We start from the raw sequence: 10,747 nt of genomic DNA, 5'->3' as shown, positions 1-10,747 counted from the left end.
ACAAACAGTAACAATCTAGTGATGTCTCACATGGATCCAGGACACTGGATCAGGGCTGCCTCTAACCACTCCTATGTGTCCAAACATAAGGCACCTCAATCAGACTTAGCTCTAGAGGTGACACATTAGGCAACTGGTGGCGGTGTCAGACTCTACTCCTCCAAATTGTTAAGCAACAGTTGATCAACTTGAGTCCGGGAGCCTTGAAACATCTCAGTTTGCATACCCCCTGGGACTCTCCTGTTCACTCACTCTTCCCAGCTCAGAGGGGACTCTGAGATCCCGGTGTCTCAAGTTCTAGTCTTTGGGATCTCAGTGGGACCTCAAGAAATGTTGTGGGGGTATCCACTACAGAAGACTGCTTGGACATGAGTTTAAGCCAATAAGGAGTCTTTATTAGCCAGCCAGCAACTAGAGTAGGTATTCAGGATCCCAGTGTTCAGCCTGTGTCAGCATGGTTCTGGCAAAAACCCAAGCCGTGTGTACTTTCTCTCTCTCTCTCTCTCTCTCTCTCTCTCGCTCTCGCTCTCGCTCTCGCTCTTGCTTTCTCGCTCTCTCTCGCTCTCTCTCTCGCTCTGTCTGTCTCTCTCTGCATGCATGTGTGTTATAGAGATGCTCATGTGGCTGTGTGCTAGTGTGTGTATGTACATGTGGAGGACAGGGGTTTAATGGTGGAGGTTTGTGGTGTGGGTGGCAGGAGGTATCTTAGCTCTACCATACTCTTACAGCTATATGACTAGAAGCATGGTGTTCCATCACCCACCTCCATGCTGAGAGCTGGATAGCATTAGGATCAGCTTGCTTTTGATATGGAGAGATGACTCCAGAAATCTACTTATCTCTTTTTATGAACTCCCTTTGACAGAAATCAGAATCCTATACAAAACAAGCTATTAAGTCACTCCTGGGGGTGGACACTTGTAACAGCAGGACTTGTGGGTGCATAAACAGGAGGATAATGAGTTCATGGATGCCTGAGTCAACCTGGGCAATGCAGTGAGACCTTGTCTCAAAATAACAACGGCACCAGCACCAGCAACAGGAACCCTAAAATCTATCATTGCAGACTATGAAGATCAGTGAACTAAAAGTTAGTAGTATAATTTGACAAAGATGCCATTCTAGAAAATGGGATCATCACTGATGTAAAAACAAAATTATCAATATAAGTCATGAAACTCTCTGATTCAAACCAGACCACTAAGCTTTAAGAAATTTATTTCATTGCAGCTGGAGAGATGGCTTGGCAGTTAAGAATTCTGGCTGCTGCTCTTGCAGAGGTCCTGAATTCAGTTCCTAGCACATGGATGGTGGGTCACAGCCATCTCTATATAACTCCGGTTCCAGGGAATCTGGTGACCTCTCCTGGCCTCCCCGGGCTCCAGGCACACATGAGGAGCACATCCATACATACAGACAAGACGTTTGTACACATAAAATAAAAAGCCAGACCTTTAAATGTTTACTTGTATTATTGACATTAATTAAACTTTTGAAGGAGAGTCTAGGCTGGCTTGAAACTGACTGTGTAACCTAGACAATTATCTTGTCCCCAGCTACTGCTAATTTTTAAAAATATAAATAAAACTTAAGAATTAACTTGGCAGCTGTGATTTCTAATAGTTATTTCAATAACTTTCTTTTGTTTGTTTTACTTTTGACATTATAATCACAATATTCCCCCTTCACTCTCCTCCCTCCAAACCCTCCTATACCTTTCTCTCCATTTTCCTTAAAATTCATAGTCTCTTTTTCATTAATTGCATTATATGAATATGTGTGTATGTACATACATATATATTCCTGAATATAACCTGCTCAGTCTGTATAATATTATTTCTATGTATGTTTTCAGGGATGACCATTTGGCGTTGGATAATCAGTTGGAGTGCTCTTCCTTGGGAGAGACTGTTTCTCTTGCTCCCAGATTTTCTCAGTTGCCTATAGTATTTTGGGTAAGGCTGAGGCCTGTGAACTTTCTCCTGCCCATGCTTGCTGTTGTTCTTATTCAGATAGTGTTCAGGCTATCATATTGCTGAGACCGTATGGGTGTAGCTTCTTTTTTTTTACTACTAACCTGCATTTCTTAATTATACGTTACATTGTTAATTGGGCTGCATAAGCACACTACATTTAACAAGAGTAGAAACATACATTTAGTATAACAAAAATAACCTTAAATTTGTATCAATACACAAAGATTCAAAGCAGTGTAAAATATTTGAGACTAGTGGTTGTTGAAAAGTAGGTTCAACAATCCACCCTATTATCCCAGCATTTTGATACTATATTCCCCTCTTTTTCCCTTCAGGAAGATATCCCTGAATCTAGTTTCCTTTGTTTAGTGTTCTCCCTGACCACGACCAGTAACAATTTGTAACCAACAATTTCTAACCAATTTTGGTTGTGAAAAACATCTTTAACTCAACAAATGACTAAAAACTACCCACCCCACCTCTTGGGAATGTGGGTGTTGTGTTCTCTAGACTACTTCCTGTTGTTTGGGGGTACTGGAATCTTTGGAGGACCCTGAGAAAATTAGGATAATGGTCAAGTCCTGCCTAGAATAGTCTGTGTCGCTGGACCATCTCACCCAGAAGCCTTGAAGCTGTTATGGATACAAAACTCTGAGGAAACTGTAACAGAAGCACTCTGAGATACTGGATCACCTGAGCCACACATTTTCATTGTTGTTTGGTCCCCTCGTTCTGAAAACACATAAACTTTAAAAGATAACATACATATCTGAATTAATGCAAGTATGAATTGTAGGCATAAAAATTCAGAATGGAGAGATGAATCTGCACTCTGAGTTTTAGTCTGTTGTTTTTGCTGTTGTTACTTTATTTTCAAAGTTTGTTCCTTTTTATAATCCAAAGAAACAGAAACAAGAAACCAGGTGATATGTAAAGAACAGTTAGCAAAGTGTAAAGAGTTTTGTGCCCAAGAGTGTACACTAGAGACACACAACACTCAGCAGAGACATTAAGTGGCTCATGTGTGATGGAACATGAAAGAATTGAGCCCTAGAAAAATTGGGAAATTTGTTTCAGTAAGTTGATCATTCCAGTTTGGTATGCCACAATTAACAAGAACAATAACAACATCTTTTTTTCTAGTTTGATAAAACATGATGTATGACAATAGTGATGTATTTCAGTAGCATGTCCAAGGCTCTGAAGCGAGTCTCCAGCACAATATAAAAATAAAGTTTGAGAGGCCAGAGCAGGCCTGAGACAGTGAACTCTATAGGAGTACGTCTGAGGGAGTAGGCCTGAGGCTGGACTTGAGTGGGCCCAGGTGCAGGTCTGTGACCTCCGAGGGAGTGGGCAGGAACCAGAGACCTCTGTGGGTCCAAGCATGAGTCTGGGATCTCCAAGGGAGTAGACTGGAACCAGAGACCTTTAAGGGATCAGATTCAAGCCAGGGACCTCCACAGAAGTGAGTGGGCCCAGACAAGGGACAGTTACAGAAACAGATCTGAGCCAGCTGCCTAGGCTAGAACAGGTATGAGACAGCAAACTCCACAGGAGCAGGTACAAGAGAGCAACCACTGAGGAAGCAGGCCAGAACCAGAGCCTTCTGTGGTCCTGGTACAAGTCTGGGACATTCTAAGGAGTAGACCACAACCAGAGACCTCTTCGGGTCTGGCCATGAGTCTGGGACAACCGAGGGAGTAGGTCTGAGCCAGGACCTCTACCAGAGCAGGCCCAAAGCAGCAACCTCAGCAAAAAGAGCCCCAGGCAAACAATCTCCTTGGGAGCAGGTCTGAATGACCCCTGGTATTGCAAAGGGAAACTTGTGAGCACCAAGTGACCCCCAGGAACAAGGAGTGAGCAACAGGGTGACTGGAACCTTGGCCCTGACTGCACCACAAGGAGCAACCATCTGAGCTTTGGATCCACTGTCACCTGGAAGATTAATTACCAGAGTTAGAGACAGTCCCAACTATACCAGTCAGAAGAAAAGATGAGTAGACAAGGTAAGAACACATACAACACCACAAAGAACAACATGACACCAGTAAAAACTAGTGGCCCTATAACAGCAAGACTTGAACAACCAAATATAGATGAGGCAGAAGAAAATGACCTAAAAATTAACTTTAGGAGAATGTTTGAGGCCCTTAAAGAGAAAATGAAAAAAAAAATCCCTCAAAGAAATAAAGGAAAAGACAAATAAGAAATTAGAAGACATCAAATAATCCCTTAAAGAAAAAACAATCAAACATATGAAAGAAACTATGCAAGACTTGAAAACTGAAATAGAGACAATAAATAAAACACAAGCTGAGGGAATTATAGAAACAGCATGAGAAAATGATCAGGAACCACAAATGCAAGCATAAATAACAGAAGACAGGAGATGGAAGAGAGAATCTCTAGTGCTCAAGATATAATAGAGGAAACAAATTCATCAGTCAAAAAACCCATTATATCTAGCAAAAGCTTAACACAAATATCCAGGAAATATGGGACGCCATGAAAAGAGCAAACTTAGAAAAATAGGTATAGAAGAAGGAGAAGTTCAATTGAAAAGCACAGAAAATATACTTAACAAAATCATAGAACAATACTTTCCCAACCTAAAGAAAGATGTGCCTATGAAGATACAAGAAGCTTACAGAACACCAAATAGACTGGATCCAGAAAAATTCCCTTGCCACATAATAATAAAAACAGTAAACATACAGAATAAAGAAAGAATATTAAGAGGTACAAAGGAAAAAGGTCAAATCACTTATAAAGGCAGACATATCAGAATTACCCCTGACTTCTCACTGGAAACGAAGTCAGAAGGTACTGGTCAAACGTTATGCAGACAAGAGACCACAGTTGCAGACAAAACAAGATATTCCATGACAGAACCAGATTTAACCAATACCTAGCCAGAAAACCCACCACTACGTTAAATACTAGAAGGAAAACTCCAACACAAGGAAATTGGCCACATCAACAAAACACAGACAATAGATGATCTCACAGCAGTAAATTCCAAAGAAGGGAAAAACACACAAAATAACATCACCAACAATGAAAAATAAAATAATAGGAGATAGCAATCACTGGTCATTAATATCTCTTAATATAAATGGACTCAACTCACCTATAAAGAGACACAGGCTAACAGACTGTCTACAAAAACAAAACCCATCCTTCTGCTGCATACAAGGAACACACCTCAGCCTTAAGGACAGACATCTCCTCAGAGTAAAGGGTTGGGAAAATTTTCTTTAATCAAATGGACCTAAGAAACAAGCTGGTGTAGCTATCCTAATGTCTAACAAAATAGACTTCAAGCTAAAATCAATCAAAAGAGACAAAGAAGGACATTTCAGAGTAATCACAGGAAAAATCCATCAAGAGGAAATCTCAAAACTGAACATCTATGCCCGAAATACAAGGGCACCCTCAAATGTAAAAGAAACACTTCTAAAGCTTAAATCACACATTAAACCCCACACACGAGTAGTAGGAGACTTCAACACTCCACTCTCACCATTGAATGGGTCTGTCAGACAAAAAATTAATAGAGAAATAAGGGAACTAACAGTTGTTATGACTCAAATGGACTTAACAGACATCTATAGAACATTCCATACGAACAAAAAAGAATATATCTCTTCTCAGCACTTCATGGAACCTTCTCAAAAACTGACCACATAGTAGGTAACAAAACAAACCTCAACAGATACAAAATAATTAGAATGACCCCATGTATCGAATCAGATCACCATGGCTTAAAATTAGAATTCAATAGCAACACTAATTCCAGAAGAATGGATGAGGAAAACGTGGAACATTTACACAATGGAGTACTACACGGCAGAAAAAAATGACATTGCAGGCAAATGGATGGATCTAGAAAACATATTGAGTGACGTAACTCAAACCCAGAAAGGCAAATATCATATGTATTCACACTTAAGTGGCTTTTAGACATAAAGCAAAGAAAACCAGCATATAATTCACAATCTCAGAGAATCTAGACAACAATGAGGACCCTAACATGGATCTAATCTACATAGGAAGCAGAAAAGGACAGATCTTCTGGGTAAATTAGGACCATGGGGACTATGGGAGAGAATAGAAGGGGAGGGGAGAGGAAGGGAAGAGGAGCAGAGAAAAATGTATAGCTCAATAAAATCAATTTTAAAAAGGAAAAAATAAAGTTTGAAGTATAGATACACTAGGAATCGTATTGAAAGTAACTTGAACAAGTAAGCATTGTCCCTATCTGCCTTCTAAAATCCTAGGGACAGTAGTCTGGGGGTGAAAACCAGTCCGAGTTTCCAGTGTTTGTATTTTAACTCTACATTTTCCCTGTTAAATTCCCTACTAAACATTTTGGTCAGATCGAGGTGTTAAATGAGAATCTGTGTTCTAAAGAGGGCACATCTACAAAAAGAATTGTCTGTCACCAACTTTAATATGCTCATATCAAAGTGAATGGGCCAAAAGACATATTTGATTTTGTTTTGTAATATGTTGACCACACAGTAAGAAATTCATGCTTGCAAATTCCATGCTCTTTCCCATGTGTCTGGCTCTATTTCCTGTGGGTGGCTTCTATAGTTTTGGGGAGTAGACTCAGGGCTGATTTGCATAATCATATTTGCATAATCATAAAGGGTGCTGTAGACAAAGGACAGCTTGAAGCCCTTTCCACTGTATTTTCTCTGAACAGAGGCGATCTAAAGTTGGCGGATCACCTAGCCCCTGGATGTTTCCAGCTGTTTGTGTTGCTCTGGCCAGCTCATCCAATCCTACAGCCCCACCCCCTCTGCCCCAGGGTATTTTCTTAGACCCTGGCCATTCTGTCCAGGTGTTCTTCCTGGAGGAAGTAGGGAAGCCTGATGACTTCTTATCCTTACTCTGTGGAACAGTAGGCACCATTAGGGATATCCAGTAAGAGGGGTGTCTAGAGCATTCTGGGAATGAATGGTGCAAGTGACTCCTGGGTGTTTGACTTTGGAGTGTGTCTCCGTTTATGTCTGGGCTGTAGTCTGGGCTCCTGACTAACACTAGAATGAGGCACAAAGATAGGGAAAATTTGCACCTGGAAAACTCAGTGGTCATGTAGTAAATTGAAAGGAAAACCAAAAGTCTTGACAATGGGCTGCAAAACCCAAGTAAATCTGAGCCCCCTTTTACCAACCAATTCTAATTTTGAAGCTGCTATCTACTACTTACTTCCTTTTTGTTCACCTTCCTTACTTCAGCCACACTGCTTGTTTCTCAATGGGAGATATGTTCCTATCCTGACCTTGGGGTCTTTGAACTTGTTCCCTTTCCCCTGAGCCCTCTCACCTGAGTATTCCCATGGTTCAACTTAAAAAATACAACATTCTTATTCATTCTTTGTGTATTTCACATCATGCATCTGTATCTCACTTATCTCCCTGCCCCTTTGCGTCTGGCCTTTGCCCTTGCAACCTCTCTCACAAAACAAAACCAAATTTAAAAGAAAAGCTAAACCAAATAAGTAGCAAAAAGCAAAAAAAGGAGAAAGAGAAAAATAATCACCATCTCATTGTGGAAGCTGTGGTGTGGTCCAGTGAATCACACAGTTTTCCCTTAGTCCATACAGCATTACTGCAAGTGTTCACTGCTATGAGTCATTGGTCTGTCCTCTGGCTTCTGCTACACTATAGATAATGGGCCCTCAGGGGGACTCCTTTCGGATAGCCTCCTGTGTTGTGGAGATCCTGCAACTTTGGCTCTGCAGGTTCAGCCCCTCCACATGCTCCAATAGATCAGAGATGGGATGGATCCTGGTGTGGGCCAACTCATAGGCCTAGTTCTGGGCCTGGGTGGAGCTGGTTGGTCAGCCTACCAGCTTTCCCTCGCTGTCACTACCAGGTGAGTTTGCCATCATTTCTCAGGCTAGCTCACGCAGTGCAGCCTGCAGCCAGGGGCGGGGCTCGTTCTCCTGCTCCCAGACACTGCTCACCCACACTCACACCACCAGGGTGGGTTCTCAGTTTTGCCCACAAGAGGAGCAGGGCCCACTCTCCAGATTGCTGGGTAGGGGGCATGCGAGAGCAGTGGGTGAGTTCATATCTCCTGTCATGCCCTCAGGCAGTTCTCTTGAGCTCTTGCCATCAGGGTTAGCTGTAGTGTGCAGCCCAGGTGAGGGCAGGGCCTCCTCTACCCAGCGCTGTAGCTGGTGAGGGGCAGTACCAGCTCTCTCATTCTCAAGAATGTGTCAGGGCCAGCTCTCCCTGCTGCCATAGGTAGTGGGGGTCAAGGAAGCAGACAACACCCGGACCCAGGGTAACAACACAGGTCACCAGGCTTTATATGGCCCAAGCTGTACCCTGACCCTCAAATACCAGCATGAACTCAGGTGTTGGCCCAGACTACAGCCTCTGTATGGCCCTTGGTGGCAACAGGAGCCACAGAGATCAACACAGTCCCCCACAGTTTTGTTAGGGCCTTGACCAAGATATTGCCCCTGTAAACACCCCAAACCCAGACATCCATCACTTTGGACCTGGGAGGCAAGCGGGCCTTTCAGGTCAGCCCATTCCTCACTGCCCTTGACTCCAGATCCACCTCTTTCTAGTACTTGAACCATTCTGCCTTGCTCTCATCCATTTCCCCACCCTGTACTTGCTCACCATAATGGTGTCTGATCACACGGCACCAGAGGTGCATCGGTGATTTCTGCCCACATAAGCCGAAAGAAGCTCCAGCTGTCCTCTTCACACACTCCTGGACCTCGGCTCAGTTTTCTGCATCTCTGTCCTCTCTGCTGCTGAAGTTGCTTCTGATCTACTTATGACTCCACCGCTCTGCTTCCCTACTTTCCCCATTCCTTCTGCACTCACAGCTTAGTAACTTCCTCCCCATGGCTTGCAAAACTTGCTTTTTCTACACCCCAGTCCCACCTGCTCAGGGGTGGCACCAACCACAGTGATCCGGGCACTTTCATGCCAATCACTAAAGAAAATGCTCCATGCTTACCTATAAGCCAGTCTTATGGGGTCATTTCCTCAATTATGGCTCCCTCTTCCCAGGTGACTCTAGCTTCTATTCACATGAAAATAGGCAGCAGAACTCCCTTTAGCTGTGGTTGTGAGACAGACTGGACAGACCTTGTGTGATGAGTTCCCTCTGGTTTTGTTTGTTTTGTATAAGTCCTTATTTCTCCAGCATATCTGAAGAACAACTTTGTTGAGCGTTGTGTTCTCAGCTAGTCATGTCATTTAAACAAGGAGTAAATGTGTCAGTTACTTTCTTTTTGCTGTGACAAAATACCATGACCAAGTCAACTTATAGAAGAAAGAGTTTACTTGAGCTTATGGTTCGAGAAAGGTAAGAGTTCTTCATGTCAAGAGGCATTGCTGTAGGGGCAGGATGCTGAGGATTCTTGATCTACCACCCCAGCCTACTTCAGGGTGGAGGGGATCTGAGAGCCAACTCCAGTGCTGAGGGACTCTAAGAGAGGGCAGACCAAGAAAAACCTCCAAGTACACAGTTAGCCACAGCAAAGATTGGACCAAGATGCCAAGACTCTCCTGACTACATTTGAAGGAAGAGATGGGCAAGCACCAATGCAAGAATTCCTCCAACAACCTGAAAAGCAACATGATAATACCAGAATCCAGTGAACATGCAACAGGAAGACTTGAACACCTAATCCAGAAGAAGTAGAAGAAATCAACTTTAAATGTAACATTATGAAAGTGATAGAGACCCTTAAATAGGAGGTGAAAAACTCCCTTAAAGAAATGGATGAGAAGACTATCAAAAAGTTTGAAGAAATTAATAATTCCTTCAACCACACCCAAGGAAAACAAGCAAAAAGCAATCAAACAGGTAATGGAAACAGTTCAAGACTTGAAAACTGAAAACTGAAATGGAAACAATACAAACCAAGGGATGGCTGGATATGGAAAATCTAGGTAAATGAATAGGAACTACAGAGACAAATATAACCAACAGAATACAAGAGATAGAAGAAAGAATCTCAGATGCTGAAGATACTATAGAGGAAATAAACTAATTTATAAAAGAAAACAGCAAATGCAACAAATTCTTAATACAAAACATCCAGGAAATTTGGGACATCATGAAAAGACCAACCCTAAGGGATAGAAGAAAGAGAAGAATTACAGCTCAAAGGCCTAGAAAATATATTCCACAAAATTATAGAAGCAAACTTTCCCAACCTAAAGAAGGATATTCCTATGAAAGTACAAGAAGCATACAGAACACTGAATAGACTGGATCAAAAAAAAATCCCCTTGCCATATAATAATAGAAACACAAATCATACAGAATAAAGAAAGAATATTAAGAGTTATGAGGGGAAAAGGTCAAGTAACATATAAAGGTAAACCTATCAGAATTACACCTGATTTCTCTATGGAAACCATGAAAGTCAGAAGGTCTTGGATAGATGTGCTGCAACACTAAGAGACCATGGATGCAAGCCCAGACTACTATACCCAGCAAAGTTTTCTTTCACCATCGGTGGAGAAAACAAGATATTCCAGGACAAAAACAAATTTAAACAATATGTATTCACAAACCCAGCTTACAGAAAGTACTAGAAGGAAAACCACAACCCAAGGAAGCCAACAATACGAATAATAACACAGACATCTATCAACTCTCTACCAACACATCTCAAGGAAGGGAAACACACAAACTCTACCACCAAAAAAAATGGAGTTAACAACCACTAGCCATTAATATCACTTAATATCAATGGACTCAATTCACCTATAAAAAGGCAC

The sequence above is a fragment of the Chionomys nivalis genome, chromosome X, assembly GCF_950005125.1.
Source record: "Chionomys nivalis chromosome X, mChiNiv1.1, whole genome shotgun sequence".
In the NCBI taxonomy this organism is placed as follows: Eukaryota; Metazoa; Chordata; class Mammalia; order Rodentia; family Cricetidae; genus Chionomys; species Chionomys nivalis.
Note: the sequence above shows the minus strand (reverse complement) of the source record.